The sequence below is a fragment of the Lissotriton vulgaris genome, unplaced genomic scaffold (assembly GCF_964263255.1).
Source record: "Lissotriton vulgaris unplaced genomic scaffold, aLisVul1.2 SCAFFOLD_4612, whole genome shotgun sequence".
NCBI lineage: Eukaryota > Metazoa > Chordata > Amphibia > Caudata > Salamandridae > Lissotriton > Lissotriton vulgaris.
Window position 1 is genome coordinate 99,195 of NW_028246038.1, and position 18,140 is coordinate 117,334.

Consider the following 18,140-nt stretch of genomic DNA (forward strand, 5'->3'; position numbering starts at 1 on the left):
ATTCGATATCCCTGGTTGTTCTTTTCTTTTCTTTGGTGGTGGCCTGGTATGTACTAATAGGTCCTTCAGATTTCGGCTTCTTCTATTAGCAAAACGTGGTTTAGGCCAGTTCAGATTGTTTGATGTGAACATTTTCCAATTTTGGTTGATTATCTTTTTGACCTGGTTTGTGACTGGACTGTAGGTAGTGACACATGTGGTCCTTTCATCCTGTATCTTGGGGTGCGTTTCCAGTAGTGCTTCTCTTGGTTGGTTGCGAGCACGTTTCTTACAAGAGTAGATCACTTTCTTAGGGTATTCACTGACTTTGAGCTTTTCACAGAGATCATTGGCTTGGTTCTTATAATCACATACTGAGCTACAGTTCCTCCTCAGATGGAGGAACTGGCTGTACGGGAGATTCTCCCGTAGTGGCCGAGGATGAAAGCTTTTGAATGATAGTAAGCTGTTTTTGGCCGTAGGTTTGAAGAACGTCTTAGTTTGTAAACTGTTGTTTTCTGCAAAGATGGTTATATCTAGAAAATCTAGTGTTTTTTCATTGGCAGTGTATGTGAATTTTAAGCATTCATCTTGATTGTTTAGCCAACAGTGAAAGTTCTTCAAGGTTTCATGGTCTCCTTTCCAAATCAGCAGGATGTCGTCTATATATCTTTTCCAAAAGATAATATGTCCAAGGAAAGGGTTGTTTTCGTTCTGGACAAAAGTCTCTTCAAACGTGCTTACATATAGGCCCGCCACACTTGGGGCGAATGTACTGCCCATAGAAGTTCCATGGCGTTGGAGAAAGAGGGTGTCTTTGTACAGAAAAAAGTTTTCTGTCAGGGCCAGTCTTCAACATTCTAGTATGAAATGTCTGGGGGTTTTATATGGCCAATCAATACCAAAAAGGATAGTCTCCAGAATATCCAGTGTTTTTTGTTGCGGTAGGCTCGTGTAGAGACTCTCTACATCTAGCCCTACTAAGAGCATATCTTCTGAATATTCGAAATTGGCTATCATGTTGAGGAGATCTCTAGTATCTTTAAGATACGTCGGAGTTCTTTGGAACAGAGGTCTTAAGTACTGGTCTGCAAATTCTGAAAGTGGTTCCAGAATTGAATTGATGCCGGAAACGATTGGTCTCCCTGGGGGTGGTATCTTTCCTTTGTGCGTTTTCGGCAGGGAGTAAAAATACGGTGTTACTGGTGACTTGGTTTCCAAATAATCTGCCTCTTTTTTGGACAGCCAGTTGTTGGCTTCTGCCTCCTCAATCATGAGAGATATTGTTCTCTGTAGACGTGCCGTAGGATCTGTTGTCAGGACTTCGTAACATTTTGTGTCAGCAAGTAAGTCTGTACATTGTTTGTCATATCCTTCTGTAGTTAGTAGTACTATTCCCCCACCCTTGTCCGCTGGTTTGATTACGATTTCTTTGTCGTTCCTAAGATCTGTAAGGGCCATTTGTTCCGCCTTGGTGATGTTCTGAAAGGGTTTTTGCGGTTGTTGATTCAGGTCATCCATTTCTTTCATTATGGCCTGTTCGAAGGTACAGATTTCGATCGGGACTTGTGAATTGAGAGGGCAGACGTTAGACTTGTTTCTCAAAGTTGTATCGCCTTCTTGAGGTGGTGGTAATTCGTCCTTAAAAAAGGCTTTTAGTTTTAAGGTGCGGCAGAAGTCAGCTAATTCACATTTCGTTTTGAAAATGTCGGTTTTTGGGGTAGGTACATAACCTAGGCCTTTGTTTAAGACACTGATCTGGTTCTTCATGAGATTTTTGTTTGTCAAATTTATGACAAGGTCGTTGGACCGGGTCCCGTCTTGGCCTTACTCACACTCCTGGTTTGGACCTGTCTTGTTTGGTCGGACCAGGTTACTCCTTTTTGTCTGGATCGGCGGTTGGGTCGGCCATTCCCTAAAAAAGGAATTCCTTGTTGGTAATTCTGGCCTCCTTGTGGCTGCATTTGATGGCTCATAGGTAATTGGAAGTAAGGGTTTGGCCATCCTTGAAATAACGGATTGAAAGGGTGGAAGGGCATAACTTGTCCGCTGTTCTGGAAGTATGGGGGGCGTCCAGAGTTGTTATGGCCTCTTCTATTTCCTCTCCTGTTTCGAAAGTTTCCTCTGCCTCGGTTTGTCTGATAATCTCCGCTCTGGTCCGAGCTGTCATTAGATGATACGCTATTGGAGTCATAATTTGAGGTATTTTCATTGGGTTTGTAGTCCTTGCTACTATAAGGATGTATGCGTTCTAAGGAGTACCTCTTAAGTTCTTTGGCCAGTTTTTGTAGCTTTGTCTGCATCAGGTATTCTTGGCTCTCATTCATCTCCTTGTTGATTTCTTCCAAGCGGGTTTTGTAGATGGTTATGTTCACGGTGTTATTCAGTTTGGTCTCTAAAATTTCTATCTTGACCGTTAGTTCGTTCGTTAGTCTTGTTGCAGTTTTTATTATTAACACTAGGTAGTCCCTGGTACATTTCCAAGAGATGAAAGACCAATCTTTTCGGAAAGCTAGATCTTTTAAAAAGATCCGTGGTGCATTTGTTACCCATAGTCCTCTCGGTGCAGCATTGACCCAAAGGTACTCAGTCATTATTATCCCATGTACGGCCGTTCTTACTTGTTCCTTCTTTGCTTCGCTTAATTCGTCCCATTCCGCCATTGAAGACAGGGTCTGGGTGAGGTCACCTTCCATGAGTAGTGGTGGTCTGGCAAGTATTTCATCAATATCCTCAGTGGTGTAGCTGAGTCCAAAACTTCCTGCCATGGTGAGATACCTAGGTAGGATAGTTTTTTAGGAAAGAATTTCTATTCGGTTTACTTTGGGAAGGTCTCCCACAGCTGTGCGCTGCTTGACACGTATAATCAGTTGGAGGGGGGAGAGAGAGATCGGATCCTTTCAGTCTCCATTCAGTTATTTATAATCGATTAAGGGAAAGGATCACTAGTCCTGCGTGAACCAAGGTCTGCAGGTAGGTAACTGGGTGTCTCCCAATAAAGACCCTCATACACGTGTTTTTTTTTATTTCTCGTAGCGGTATATGATGTGTCCCCGCTTCTTTTAACACGTGAGTGCGTAATCCTTGGGTCAGTTCTCTTGTGTGCACCCTCCGCCAGGAGGCTTTACCTTTGGTTAAGGCAGTAGTGATCGTGGAAAAGTGGGAAGGTGGGTGGGAAGGTGGTGATATATTAAAAATTGCCCGGACAGCCAGTAAGTGGGCTTTAATGAGTCTGGATTCGGACAACTATAAAATTAGTTCGTGCAGCTGTGGAATTAATTATGGATTCTAGCGCACTAAGATAGTTTGGTAAAAAGCGGCCGACATGTTTCAGCCTCGGTTGACAATTGGTCAGTAGGCTTTCTTCAGGACCAGTGGGTGGTAAAGTGAATAAAAGTGAAAGAATAGGTAAAACTCTAACCTGATTCTTCGGGTGGTAGAAGGTCGCATTGTACCTGCAAAGAAAGAGAAATGTGCACACAACAACAAATAGGGGGAGGGGGGGGGGGGGGGAAGACACACGATTATGTACAATTTGTACAATCTCAAAATCACTCGATTTTGAAAAGAAACTAAAAAATGGCAATACTTTGCGCAGAATCACGTTCATTTCAGGCGTCAACTCTCCCATTCTCACTCTGCAACGACGGAAAGTGATTTTGCTATACTGTAGTGCAATGCCCTTAGTTTTAATTGTCTTAGTGTCATACGAATCCATACGAATCCATAAGTCATTACGCGACTTTGCACTCAACTCTACTAGCAAATGAGATAACAATACGAAAATTAAGGGAGCACTTTACATCGGGCTTAATTCCCGCAAAGCACGCTCTCATAGGCACGGTTAAAAGGGATTAATAGAGAAACGCAAATTACGAACGCCGCATACCAAATAGATCACTGTCACATGACCAACACGTCATTGCGGTCTTTTCCATCGGTGATCATATCAACAAGACCAATGTAAAGACACCGCTGAATTTATCCAACATAATGAACCCCCATAAATGAACACATCACTATCACCTACTCTTCTGATACCAAGCATGTCACTACACAATGTATGAGTACTGTGGAGGCCACCATGACACTAAGACAATTAAAACTAAGGGCACTGCACTACAGTATAGAAAAATCACTTTCCGTCGTTGCAGAGTGAGAATGGGAGAGTTGACGCCTGAAATGAACGTGATTCTGCGCAAAGTATTGCCATTTTTTAGTTTCTTTTCAAAATCGAGTGATTTTGAGATTGTACAAATTGTACATAATCGTGTGTATTCCCCCCCCCCCCCCCCCCTATTTGTTGTTGTGTGCACATTTCTCTTTCTTTGCAGGTACAATGCGACCTTCTACCACCCGAAGAATCAGGTTATAATTTTACCTATTCTTTCACTTTTGTTCACTTTACCACCTACTGATCCTGAAGAAAGCCTACTGACCAATTGTTAACCGAGGCTGAAACATGTCGACCGCTTTCTACCAAACTTTCTTAGTGCGCTAGAATCCATGATTAATTCCACAGCTGCACGATCTAATTTTATAATTATCCGAATCCAGACTCATTAAAGTCCACTTACTGGCTGTCCGGGCAATTTTTAATATATCACCACCTTCCCACCCACCTTCCCACTTTTCCACGATCACTACTGCCTTAACCAAAGGTGAAGCCTCCTGGCGGAGGGTGCACACAAGAGAACTGACCCAAGGATTACGCACTCACGTGTTAAAAGAAGCGTGGACACATCATATACCGCTACGAGAAATAAAAAAAAACACGTGTATGAGGGTCTTTATTGGGAGACACCCAGTTACCTACCTGCAGACCTTGGTTCACGCAGGACTAGTGATCCTTTCCCTTAATTGATTATAAATATCCATAGAATCAACAAAGCCATCCATTTAAACCTGCAGGCCCAGGGCTGTGCGAGCAGTAATCACTACGTCGTCGGCACATAGTAGCACTGGCAAAGATTTCCTGCAAACTCTGGGGAAATCTGACTGTAATGAAATGAGGGCAGCTTCTAAACCATTGATGTAAATGGTGAATAAAAAAGGGGATAAGATGCAGCCTTGGCAAACCCCCCAACTGCAATTAAAATGTTCAGTAAGGCCCTCTCTCTGAGAAAATCGTACTGCCACTGTAGCATGCGTGTGAAGATTCATTAATACGGATACAATAATGGGATCGGCGCCCAGAGAGGTCAATAAGTCCCACAACTTCTTATGATTTAGCCGATCATAGGTGGACTTAAGGTCCATTAAGGCTAAGAACAACACTCCTGGTTGAGCAACAATGTATTTATTTATTAGTAAATAGGGATTAAGACACTGCTCAATAGTTGACTTGCCCGGGCGGTAGCCAAACTGGACCGCAGATATTATGTGATTGGAGTACACCCATGAAGAGATTCTAGTTAAAATGACCCGGCACTGCACCTTAACTACAGCATAAATAAGGGAAATAGGGTGGTACCTTTGTGGGTTGTCCTTATGCCCCTTTTTATGAATTGTTATAATGGTGGCAGTTGACCAGGAGGGCAGCATCCCTTTCTTTGCTGCTGCATATAGCACAATTGTCAAAACTGGGGCCCAAACTTAAATATTGTCCGGGAAAAAATCTGGGTTGATCCCATCAGGGACTGGCGCATTGTTCCGGGACAAAGACTCAATGCCTCCTGTGGACTTCCTCCAATGAGAAGGTGAGTGATGTGACAGCCGGGATGGGAGCAATATCCATGCAAGACCCTTCATGAAGGCCAAAATTAAATACACTATCAAAATTGGTGACCCACTGTAATATGGTTTATGGGCCTCTTTTTGCGTGCATGTTAAGTTAGCATGGCTTATTAGACGTTTAACCCCTTGTCTGCTGATGACGGAACCGTTCCGTCATCAGCTGCGGTGGCGCTGTGCTGATGACGGAGCGGTTCCGTCATGGCCCGCTCGCTGCTAATGCGCGGCGCGAATTCCGCGCCTGCGCTGAGCGTTCTATTGAGCGGGGCGGGCCGTGACGGAACTGCTCCGTCATAAGCACAGCGCCACCGACGCTGGTGACGGAGCGGTTCCGTCACCAGCATGCGGCCGCCTTGCGGCCGCCCCGCCCCCTTAGCACTGCGGCAGAATAGCCGCCGCAGTGAAGGGGTTAAACGCCATTTTACCTTTTGCTGCTTTTTTGCACACAACACTGCTTAGCTCTTTTTGCAAAGCTAGCTTTCACAAAGGTCTATACATGAGAAAAGGTTTGTTTTTCGACATCTCTAGACATGCATCGTGCCCCCAGTCTGTACAGTAAGTGCTGAGCCGTCAAGGTTATCATAACATGTGAGTCTGTTTATCGGCGTGTCCGTGTAACACATTATAGACACAACCTTTTGGCAGCTGCAAGCCGAGCAAGATTCTGGCGCCTTTATCATAGCACACTTGCCTTAATTTCACACACTTGGAAGATTCCAAGGATGCAGAGAGCCTTGCTGATCCAGATGTAATTTACACTTACTGAGCGGAAAGCTCAAGAGACCTTCCATAGTTTATAATACATAGTTCCTTTATAGGGAGGGTGTTTAAACTAGGCGCTATATCATCTGTTTGCACTATCATTGTAATATGATTCCTCCTTTTGTATTTTATGGAGTTGTAACCATGCTGACCATATTCTTTTTAATCATATGTCTGCTTATGTTGACTAAAATACTGCGCATGAGAACACGTCATTAAAATAAATATTTTAACCTTACTGTGTCTCTTTTTTACTCCTGTTGTGGATTGGTATGAGAGTACAACTAAAGAGTGTTCACACTTCCCACCATTCCTGAGATGGTCCTGTCGGAGGGATGGTCGGAAGCAGAGGCGAGGAGGCCGGATGGGGTTAATATTGAAGATGTTTATTATAAGGAGGCATACGGTTAACACCAACGGTCAACAGAAATGAGCTTCAGGATGGGTCAGGAAAATGTTCTTCCACGGGTGTTCTTCTTCTCTTCCGGAATGGCGGGTGTCTTCTAATAGGTCGTCATCCCACATTGTGAAACCTATGACGGGTTTCAGGTGGTCATCTTCTTGAAACCTATTACGGGTTTCAAAGGGAAGTGGGCGGCCCGGACCTGGGTGCACCTCGGAATAGAGAAAAGTGGCGTCAGTATCTAACCTGTATTAAGGAGGGGTTACCGTCACCAGGCCCACGTGAGGTAGAGGACAATAATGTGGTGTCTTAAAGAAAGCAAAAGAAACCTGTGAGTTCTAGGGCGTCCTATTTGGAGTGTTCCCTAGAGGAGGGAAATAAGGAAAAATGAGGCAACAAGGTAGGGCTGAGTAAACTGGCATGGGGCAGCAAGTTACTGTAAGGTGTACAAGAATACAGTAGGGAAATAGGGGTCTTGGTGCTGAGGTCGGGTATTAACAGAAGTGGACGCTCATACGGGAGCGTATAACATAGGCGGCAGGTACAATCAGAGCACGCAGAGCCCCCTCTTAGCTCATACGGAAGCTTACAACATAGGCGGTAGGTATAATCAGAGCACGCAGAGCCCTCCCCTCTCAGCCCGAAGTAAGTTTAGAGCATGCAGAGTCCTCCCCTCTCAACCCGATGTCAGTACCCCCCCCTTCCCTAGACCCCTGTCTGCCACGTACCGCACAAGCCACAAATCTCCTGAGTCGTGGCGGCTTGCTCGTCCTCCGGACTCCACCACTCTTCACTCCAGCTTTCTTCTTCTTCTCGGCGTTCTCTGGTCCCAGCATCAGCGTCTCCTCCCGGCACCTCCAGACTCACGCAGCGATCTTCTTCCGGGATCTCCAACGCAGGACAGGCCAGTTGGGTTGCTTCACGCTTTTCAAGCGGCCGCTGTGCCTGATAGAAGGTTCCTATGTGGCTAATGCTGTAGTTGGTCCCGCCCTTCCAAGAGCCTGCTACATCCGGGTCACTGCTGGCAAGCTGTGTGAGGAGGGAAGAGTCACGGCTTAGCATGGAGGAAATGACACCGCCGTCGTCCTCTGGCATACTTTGGTAAGGAATCCATTGCGGGGTGTTAGCGTTCTGTCCTGTCTCAGGTATGGGGATGGGACCTTCCTCACATCCCCCTTCCCTATCTTCCTTGTTTACAAGAAACAATTCACATGGATATCTGGACATAAAATCCGCATTTGCATGGTCTTTCCCCTTTCTATGATGTACAGTTTATCGGTAAGGCTGTAATGCCAGCAACCATCTCAAGATCCTTGGGTTATGTCCTTTGTTTCTGGAAAGCCATTCAAGAGTTGCGTGGTCTGTATATAAGTGAAATTCTCGTCCATTCAGATATTATCTAAGAGCCTCTACAGCCCACTTGATGGCTAAGGCCTCTTTTTCAATTACGGCATATTTTGTCTCCCGTGGAAAGAGTTTTCGACTGATAAAGAGGATGGGATGTTCTTCCCCATTGTCCCCTTCTTGGGACAATACAGCACCGATACCATGGTTCGAGGCATCTGTTTGTAACATGAAAGGTTTCTCATAATTGGGATTGACAAGAACTGGTTGAGATGTAATGGCCTGTTTCAACTGATGAAACGCCCCTAGTTCTAAGGGGGAAGGGTTTCTCAAACTTCTTTCAGCCTGACTGTTTTTTCTTAATAGGTTAGTTAGGGGAGAGGCAGTGTCTGAAAAATGCGGAATGAATCTCCGATAATAACCAAGGAGACCTAGAAAGGCTCGGAGATCTTTCTTGTTTTTCGGAAAAGGAACCTGGTTTATAGCTGCAACTTTTTCTGTTTGTGGTCTTATACAACCTCTCCCTAAAAGGAATCCTATGTATTTTACTGATTGGGATGCTAGATGACTTTTGGCCGGGTTGATGGTTAGTCCTGCATGGTGTAGGGGTAGGATGACCTGTTGTAGGTGTTCCCCCCATGAGTTGCTGTAAATTATGATGTCATCCAAATAAGCAGCAGCATACTGCTGATGGGGACATAAGATCTCATTCATCAACCTTTGGAAGGTCGCTGAAGCCCCATGCAAGCCAAAGGGTAGGACCTTAAAATGATACAACCCTTTTGGCTTACAAAACGCTGTTTTCTCTCTATCCTGAGGTCTTAATGACACCTGCCATTACCCTTTACAAAGATCAAGAGTACTGATGTATTGGGCTTTACCAAGTCTTTCAATCATTTCATTGACGCGTTGGATGGGGTACGCGTCGAATTGGGATATTTTATTCACTTCTCTGAAGTCAATACAGAAGCGTATAGACCCGTCTGGCTTCGGCACTAGGACGATGGGAGAACACCATTCGCTTTTAGAGGGCTCAATGATGTCCATATGAAACATTTGCTGTATCTCTTCCTCTATAGCTGTTCTCCGTGCTTCAGGAACCCTGTATGGTTTTAATCGGACTATTTTTCTTGGTGGAGTATGGATTTCGTGTTCTATCAGGGTTGTTCTCCCTGGAGTGAGGGAAAAACGTTTTGTAGGGGAACAAGAGTCTCTCTAAGTACTCTTTTTAAGTTGTCAGCCAGTTCGGGATTTCTGCTTTGTTCTGTTAGGCTTATATTGGTTTGGGTTACCATCACAGGGGTGGGTTCTACCCACTTCTTTAACAGAATTATGTGAAATATCTGAGTGGTTTTCTTTTGAGGATCTAGCTTTAATTTGTAGGTGACTGGCGTGACTTTTTCTACCACCCTAAATGGTCCCTGCCACTGGCTGAGCAGTTTATGTTCAGAAGAGGGACGTAACAATAAGACTCGATCGCCTATTTCGAGGGATCGTTCTTTAGTTGTCTTATATTGATTTTTCTGTCTGATTTGATATTGTTCAAGATTAGTGCGAACAATCTCACATACTTGGTTTAAATGTGACTTTAAAATTGGAGACATAATACAATAGGGATTTTGAATTATCGGTTTCTTCCTCCCATTCCTCCCTTGCCATTTCTCTAAGAGTACAGGGAGGCCTGTTATATAATAGTTCAAAAGGAGAATACCCTAAACTCTTTTGATGATGACACCGAATAGCAAAGAGAGCTAAAGGAAGCATGTCCTCCCATTTAGGTGCTTCGAGATTTAATAACTTCTTCAAGGTTGTCTTTAGAGTGGAGTTGTACCGTTCTACTAATCCATACATCTGCGGATGATAGGCAGCGGTGCACATCTGTTTAATGTGCAACTGCTGACATACTTTCTTCATGAGTCTGGAAGTAAAGGGCGTGCCTTGATCAGTCAGGATTTCTTTTGGAAATCCTACTCTAGCGAAGATGTTAATCATAGCCTTAGCAATTTGGGTAGTGTTGGGTTGTCTCAAGGCTACAGTTTCCGGGAATCTGGTTGCATAGTCTACTAAGACTAGCACAGACCGACATCCACTACGGGACGGAAGAAGAGGTCCTATTATGTCCATACCCACACTGGAAAAAGGAACATCAATGAGGGGTAAGGGTCTCAGGGGTGCTTTAGGAGGAAGTGACTGACTGGTTTTCTGACATACAGCACATTCCCTACAGTATTCCCTGACTTGGTGGTAAATACTGGGCCAATAAAACCTCTCTAGTATGGGCTTTTCAGTTCCCCCCCCCAAAATGGCCCCCTAATAAATGACTGTGGGCTAAATATAACACTCTATCCCTGAAAGGACCGGGAACCAGAAGCTGTGAGGGTTGTGTCTTGCCCCCTTTCCTATATAGCAGTCCTTTGTTGATAAAAAATTGTGGACCTACTTGAAGGGTGTCTTCTTGCTCATTGGCTTGTCTCCAGGCTTCTGGTAGAGTGTTATCTTCCCTTTGTGCCGCCCAAAAACTCTGGTCATGTTCCCATAAGGGAGTAACGGGATTTGTAGTTAGGATTGGTTTTCTTTTTTGTTTTTCCTGTTTCCGTTGTCTCCTACTTTTCCTGTCTTTACCAGGTTCCCCTTCGACTTGGGATTCTGAAAAATAAGGGGCTTCTTCTCTCCAATCTATTGTAGCGGCTGTTCTCCCAGTTAATAGTTGATTGAAATGGGGATAGTGGTTCCCAGTATCATAGGTTCTGGTAATTGGGGAAGAAGACCCACCCTCATTGTGACCGGTCTTTGATCAGGTTGATGCTGTATATCCAAATCTGTCATAGGATACAATTTGTTATCACCATGGATACATTGGATATTTACCACTCCAGTAGGAAGGGACGCCCCTCCAGGGACTATTTGTGGCCTGATTAAAGTCTGTTTGCACCCTGTATCTACAAGGGCTTCTCTAGGTTCTCCATTCACAGCTTTTTGCCCATGGAAGGAGCCATACTCCTCTACCGGCCCTCCATATAGAGTTCTTGTATAACCAACCTCCATCGGTTCTTCTTTTTGGGGACAAACCCTGGCTATATGCCCAAAGGCCCCACAGTGGTAACATTGGGGTCCCAAGGGAGCTGTAGGTCTCTGCACTACTGGGAGTGGATGTGGAACAAGGGTTACAGCATCAGGTTTCTTAGGGAACAAGGCAGATCGTGATGGTCTAACGGGCGAATGGGAGGTTGCTTTCCAAGTGCCTTCGTCCTTTCCTTTTTGTACTTCTTGGGCCCTAAAATATGCAGAGGCTACTTCCACAGTTCTTTCCAAGGTTAAGTCAGTCTGTTGGCATACCCACTTCTGAATGGGTGGGTGCAAAGAGGTGAGAAACTGCTCTAAGTATATTTTTTCTAAGATGGCTTCCTTGGAATCTGTCATGGGTTTTAGCCAGTGGTCTGTGGCATCTTTAATGCGATAACACAAGGCCCGGGGGTTCTCCTGGGGTCCATCTTTAATATGGCGGAGACGTAACCGATACGTTTCTTTATTGATGCCCATTCTTTCTAAAACACATCTTTTAATGTCAGCATAGGGTGTCAGATCCAGGGGATTTGCAGCGTGGTATGCCGCCTGTAGGTCCCCACTCAGTAGAGGTCCCAGATACTTATCCCACCTATCTTCGGGCCATTGAGAGGCTCGGGCCATTCTTTCAAAATTAGAAAGAAAAAAATCAGGGTCTTCTCCCGGTACATATTTCTGGACGACTATCGATGGAGGGGCAGTATATCCACGAGGTTGTCCCAATGTGTCTGCCATTTTTCCTATAGCTGTCTCTTGGGATTGACTCTGTCCCGTAATCGTTTTATGTAAGGCTTCCTTGTCTGTCTCAGCAGTTTCCAAAAACCGCTCCATAATTTTTTCTAGTCGATCATGTCCTTCTGCCATTTTCTTAAGGACGGTCTCCATGGCTTCTGATCCCACTTCTGACACCAAATGTCGGAGGGATGGTCGGAAGCAGAGGCGAGGAGGCCGGATGGGGTTAATATTGAAGATGTTTATTATAAGGAGGCATACGGTTAACACCAACAGTCAACATAAATGAGCTTCAAGATGGGTCAGGAAAATGTTCTTCTACAGGTGTTTCTCTTCTCGTCCGGAATGGCGGGTGTCTTCTAATAGGTCGTCATCCCACGTTGTGAAACCTATGATGGGTTTCAGGTGGTCATCTTCTTGAAACCTATTATGAGTTTCAAAGCGAAGTGGGCGGCCCGGACCTGGGTGCACCTCGGAGTAGAAGTGGCGGCAGTATCTAACCTGTATTAAGGAGGGGTTACCGTCACCAGACCCACGTGAGGTAGAGGACAATAATGTGGTGTCTTAAAGAAAGCAAAAGAAACCTGTGAGTTCTAGGGCATCATATTTGGAGTGTTCCCTAGAGGAGGGAAATAAGGAAAAATGAGGCAACAAGGTAGGGCTGAGTAAACTGGCGTGGGGCAGCAAGTTACCGTAAGGTGTACAAGAATACAGTAGGGAAATAGGGGTCTTGGTGCTGAGGTCGGGTATTAACAGAAGTGGATGCTCATACGGAAGCGTATAACATAGGCGGCAGGTATAATCAGAGCACGCAGAGCCCCCTCTCAGCTCATACAAAAGCTTACAACATAGGTGGGAGGTATAATCAGAGCACGCAGAGCCCTCCCCTCTCAGCCCGATGTAAGTTTAGAGCATGCAGAGCCCTCCCCTCTCAACCCGATGTCAGTACCCCCCCTTCCCTAGACCCCAGCCCGCCACGTACCGCACTAGCCACAACTCTCCTGAGTCGTGGCGGCTTGCTCGTCCTCCGGGCTCCACCACTCTTCACTCCAGCTTTCTTCTTCTTCTCGGTGTTCTCCGGTCCCAGCGTCAGCGTCTCCTCCCGGCACCTCCAGACTCGCTCAGCGATCTTCTCCTGGGATCTCCAACGCAGGACAGGCCAGTCGAGTTGCTTCGCGCTTTTCAAGCGGCCGCTGTTCCTGGTAGAAGGGATATTCTGTGCCTCTGTTGTGGCCACGCCTTGCCTTGCCGCACTGGCTGTGGAGGATCGGAGAGAGGAGTTGCCGAGAGACGTGCGCAAACTGGTGAATCGAGCACAGAGGAGCACTGAGGAGCGATTGTGCCTCGAAGCAGCCGTGAAGCAAATGCGGCACAGAAGAGCGCAGGAGCGGACCCTACCCCTGCCTTCTCCCTCGAGTTCTACCCGAGTTAAGCCCACGCAAACAACGTCTCCCCCGCGGGGCCCCTTGCCCCAAGCCGGGAGACCCAGCGGGGTGTGGTGCGGCGGCTTGGCGGGTGCAGAGAAGGGTGCTGAGGAGCAGGAGCCCGAGTGTGCTTGCAGCTGGGGTGGAGTTTGGCACGGTGCGCCTGAAGGAAGCTGCCGTGTTCTGGTGTGGCGGTGCATCGGTCAAAGCGAGGTGAAAGTGGGGCTGATACGGGGCAAACAACGTAATAAGGGTTAGAAAAGCCATCCCAGCCCAACTATTAACTTCAAGATACCCCTTCCAGGGGCAGGAGACGACAAAAGGAGGCAGTCCCTGAGAGACAACACCTAACAGGGAAAAAGTGCAGTTAAGGAGCATTTCCTTCAATTCTCGGCAAGGCAGGCTGGCGGATAGCGGCACAACAGAGGTAAGTGAGCAGGTGTGGATGATTAAAAGCCAGAGTACAGTAGCAGTGTCTTCCTGCCATATTAATATTTTTAGAAAGTAAGAACAAATAGGGGAGCGCTGCAGAGATAAGTCTGGAACTACGTTCCCCAGCATAATATAAGCGAAAGGACAATGCGCCCAAAACGCAAGTAAAAACAACGGAAGGAAGCCCCTGAAGATAGCCCGGAGACCAGTGAGATATTGGCAGGACAAGGTCATGAGAAGAGAGCCATGAAAGCCAGGCCTCCCATGAGGACACTATTGAGGGGCGACATAAGAAAAAGAAGAAGGGTAAAAGAGGAATTAAACAGGCCCCGCAAGCCAAAAAAGGGTGTACTTCAATATCTAACATAAAAAAGATTACTGCAACCTCTAACCCCATAAAGGACTTTGTAGGTAAATACTACAAAGTCCCAAATTCATCTGTAATAAATTTGGAAACAGATGAGGAGCCCCGCCCCGAGAACACAATAAATACAGAAATGGAGGAGGGGCTCCAGGTCGAGAAAAGTAAAAGGGGAGCTCCAGAAAAAAGAATTGGAAGATGAGATAGGGGATCCCTTGTTAATAAATCTTTCCTCTCAGAATCAAGACTCAATAATGGCGGCACCTCAGCTATCATCATCCCCAAAACTTTTCACCCTGCAAACTTCGGGGAATGAAGGACAATTGAGAAGAGAAAGCCTTGAGTCTAGCTTCGTCTGAGGGGCACCTTCTAACCAAGTGCTACAATGCCACAAGGGGAAAGACAATTCAAAACAGCAGGACTCAGGAAGGACTGGGAGCCAAGTAACTCTAGAGAGAAATAGCCCACAGGACTCGGACCTGTCAGCAGTACCCACATCATCTATTCTGGACTTACTACTAATGCTACAGAAAACTCTCCAGGGAATTTTAGAAGTATCATTGCTGAACAATGGTGTATTAAATGCCCAAAAGTTATCTCTAAAAAAGATAAAAGATGAGTTGGCAGGAATCAAAGGGCAAATGCCTCTCATGTTAAGACCAGTAGGGTCTTCACAAACCATTGATCAAAGTATAGGATGTGAACTGGAAGAGCCATTAGATAATGTGTACATATCCAGGCGCCCAATGCTGGTAAAAAGGAGATGCGAACATGTAAGGGTCCGTGCTAAAGGCAGGGTAGGCAAAAAGCAGGCCCCACAGGTAGTGACAGAGGGAAATAGGAAGAAAAAGGAAGAAAAAGGAAGATGAAGGTAAGCTAAATGCCTCAGCCCGGTCCTTTGTACCTATCGGCCCCTCGTCAACAGAAGATATAAGAAATGCGCTGAATACACAAATGAAGAATCAGAGTAGAAGGGACCCAAAAGAGAAAGTACTAAAAATCAATCCCGTAAAGCAGAGAACAATTCCATCGTTAAAAAGCCAAATGCAGAACCCCCAGAGGCATAGTAACCCGGAGGTAACTTCACAGCAACATGTGATAGTAGCAGGGCCCCCAGGGAGGGAAGAGGTCAGGCAGCCAAACATAGTTTCCCCTGAGAAAAGGAGGTGAGAGGGGGAATAATAAATGGGTTTATTTAGAACCAGCACAAGCAGGCCAAAGGAGTAAGAAACCTAGGAAAATGAATCCCTTAGGTCACAAGTTCTGTCAGTCTTCTCCAATGTATTAGTCTGAGTGGGATTGGATCAAAAGATTTGAGACAGGTGGGCTTTATAGAAAGTACAAACGGAAGGGAAGTCACAAAAGTACTACTATACTCGGACCTGGTAAAAATGGCAATCATGAAAGCAGCCAGTGAGATACTCCAAGGGGGAGTAAGGATGATCACAGAAAAAGATCTAAAGGGCAAATTACAACCTGGAAGGAATTTCTTAAAGTGCCATGCAGGTCTGGGGAGGAGACAGGTGAGGCTACAAAAGGATAATGAAGACGAGGATAGCCGACTGAATATAGTGATAAATAACACTGTAAAAGAGGACTCGTGGGGTAGCTGGAGCCAGGGTAACTATCTAGGAGAGCCCTCGGAGAGATATTTGGATGGAATGGGGGAAGCTGGTGGCCTAAGCGAGATAGAGATAGGGGCGGGTGCTGCATCGCCTAAGTCTCTTATCGTCGAATGTAAATGGGTTAGGCAATGAGTTAAAAACAAGAACACTTTAAGAATCAAGTAAATAAAGTAGCAATTGCCTGCCTCCAAGAGACCTGGGCATGCGGCGAAACCCCTAGCTTCAAGGGCTACCATCAATTAAATCGAATGGCCAAGAGGCAAAGATTTGGCCGTCCATCGGGGGGAATTATGACACTCATCTCAACAAAAATATTAAAAAATGTAGTACTGTCAAAAGTAACATGTAAATGGCTACTGGCTTGCAGGCTAAATCATCTGACCCTGGACAAGACATGTGAAATGATAATTGTGATAAATGTCTATATGCAGTGGGACAATATGGGTGAATATGTAATTGAGATGGGGAACTTCAAACAGGATATAGACGCCATATTAGAAATGTATGTCTCAGATGTATTGTTAATTGTGGGGGATTTTAACCACAAGCTGTACCCAATGAAGGTGGACCGCTGGTATACAGAACTGTTGGATGCTTAAGGAATTAACTATGCTAGCTTCCCAGTATGTGATCCCTCGAAACAGGATCTGGATTTGGTGAACTATCTAGGGGAAAAGGGCCTCTTTTGCTTAAATGGCAGGTTTAAAACTGACTGCCCGGCAAAGAAGACCTTTAAAAAGGGCTCATAAAATTCCCCAATAGACTATGTCTTTATGTTAGCCTGGAATTTCCCCTTAGTATGGGAATTTAAGGTACATCAAAGCGACAGTAGTTGGAACCCAGAGAAAAGGCGATCCCACAAGAGGTGGATCACCCAAAACGGGCGACAACAAGACTAACAGACGAGTACCAGGAAAAGTTAAAGTCATTCCAACTAAAGGTTCAATTAGTGAACCTTGAGAAGGAAAACTTGGAATGGTATGAGGAGAAAATAACCCAAGTAGTCCAGTGCCTTAGGATAGAACTAAAAAAGGATAAAAGGAAGGGACAATAAACCGGGCTAGTCGCCTGAAATGGTTTTCAATGGATTGCCAAAATAAAAAAAGAGTGATATGGACAGAAGCTAGAAGGCAAACGAAAGAGTTTAACCAAGAGAGACAAAACCATATCACGAAATTGAAAGCCGAGCTCACAAAGATGGTCTCCGATGCAAAAAGGGCCTATAAAGAGAAATGCTGGGTGGAGCTGTTAGAGTCAATTGAGGCTAAGAATTTGAGGCAGTTCTGGAAACTGATAAAATCAGCATCGGCCCCCCCAGCTGGAGAAATGATATGCGTCGTAAGTGAGGCAGCCTGGGATAAGTACTTAAGGGAACTATATGGAGCCCGAATATCCTCAGGAGATACAGTATCTCAAGGTTGGCAGGAAATTTCAGAAGAATTCAAAATAGACTTTACTGAAAAGCGAGTAGAGGAAACGATTAGGAAGTTGAACTTAACCCGGGCCGCAGGTCCGGATAACCTCCCAGCGATAATATTAAAGTTTCAAACAAAGTGGTGGGCAAGATTTCTTTCTCAACTGTTTCAAGTAATTTTAGTTCAAAATGACTTTATTGAAGTATTTTGTAGACAAAAGAAATAGACAAGTACAATACAAAAAGAATAAATCTTACATGCGTAAATGATTAAATGATGAGCATGAAATGCAGTAAGCCAAAAATGAAGAGGAAGGGAAAAGGAAGGAAAAAGGGGGGGGGGAGGGGCGAGGGAGTGAACATATCATAGAATCATAAAATCATAAAATATAGAGTCACAATTAAATTGAATACAAAAAAGATGGTAAATAAGGAGAAATTAATCCCCAAAATACATAAGAGAATACTTAATCATATCATTGCATAACATACGAATCAATAGGAGACCAAAAAGATTTAAATGCCTGTGAATTGTGAGTAACGCCTTTAAGAGACAGCTGAGCACCTCTTCTTGTAAAGGCAATCCACGACCACCAGGCATGAACTGAAAGAGAAGACGCGTCTTTCCAACAAAAAGTAATGGACTTTAAAGCCGCTGTAATCAAAAAATTAAATAACTTTGCCTCTGACTCACTAAGAGAATGGGAAAGGGCAACCGATTTACATATTAACATAGCATAAGAAATATCATCATGTAAAGGCATAATTTTCAAAATGACATTCCAAACATCCGACCAAAATTTCATAATAACTGGGCAATCAAATAACATATGACGAAGTGACCCAGAACTTGAATTGCAGTGCCAAC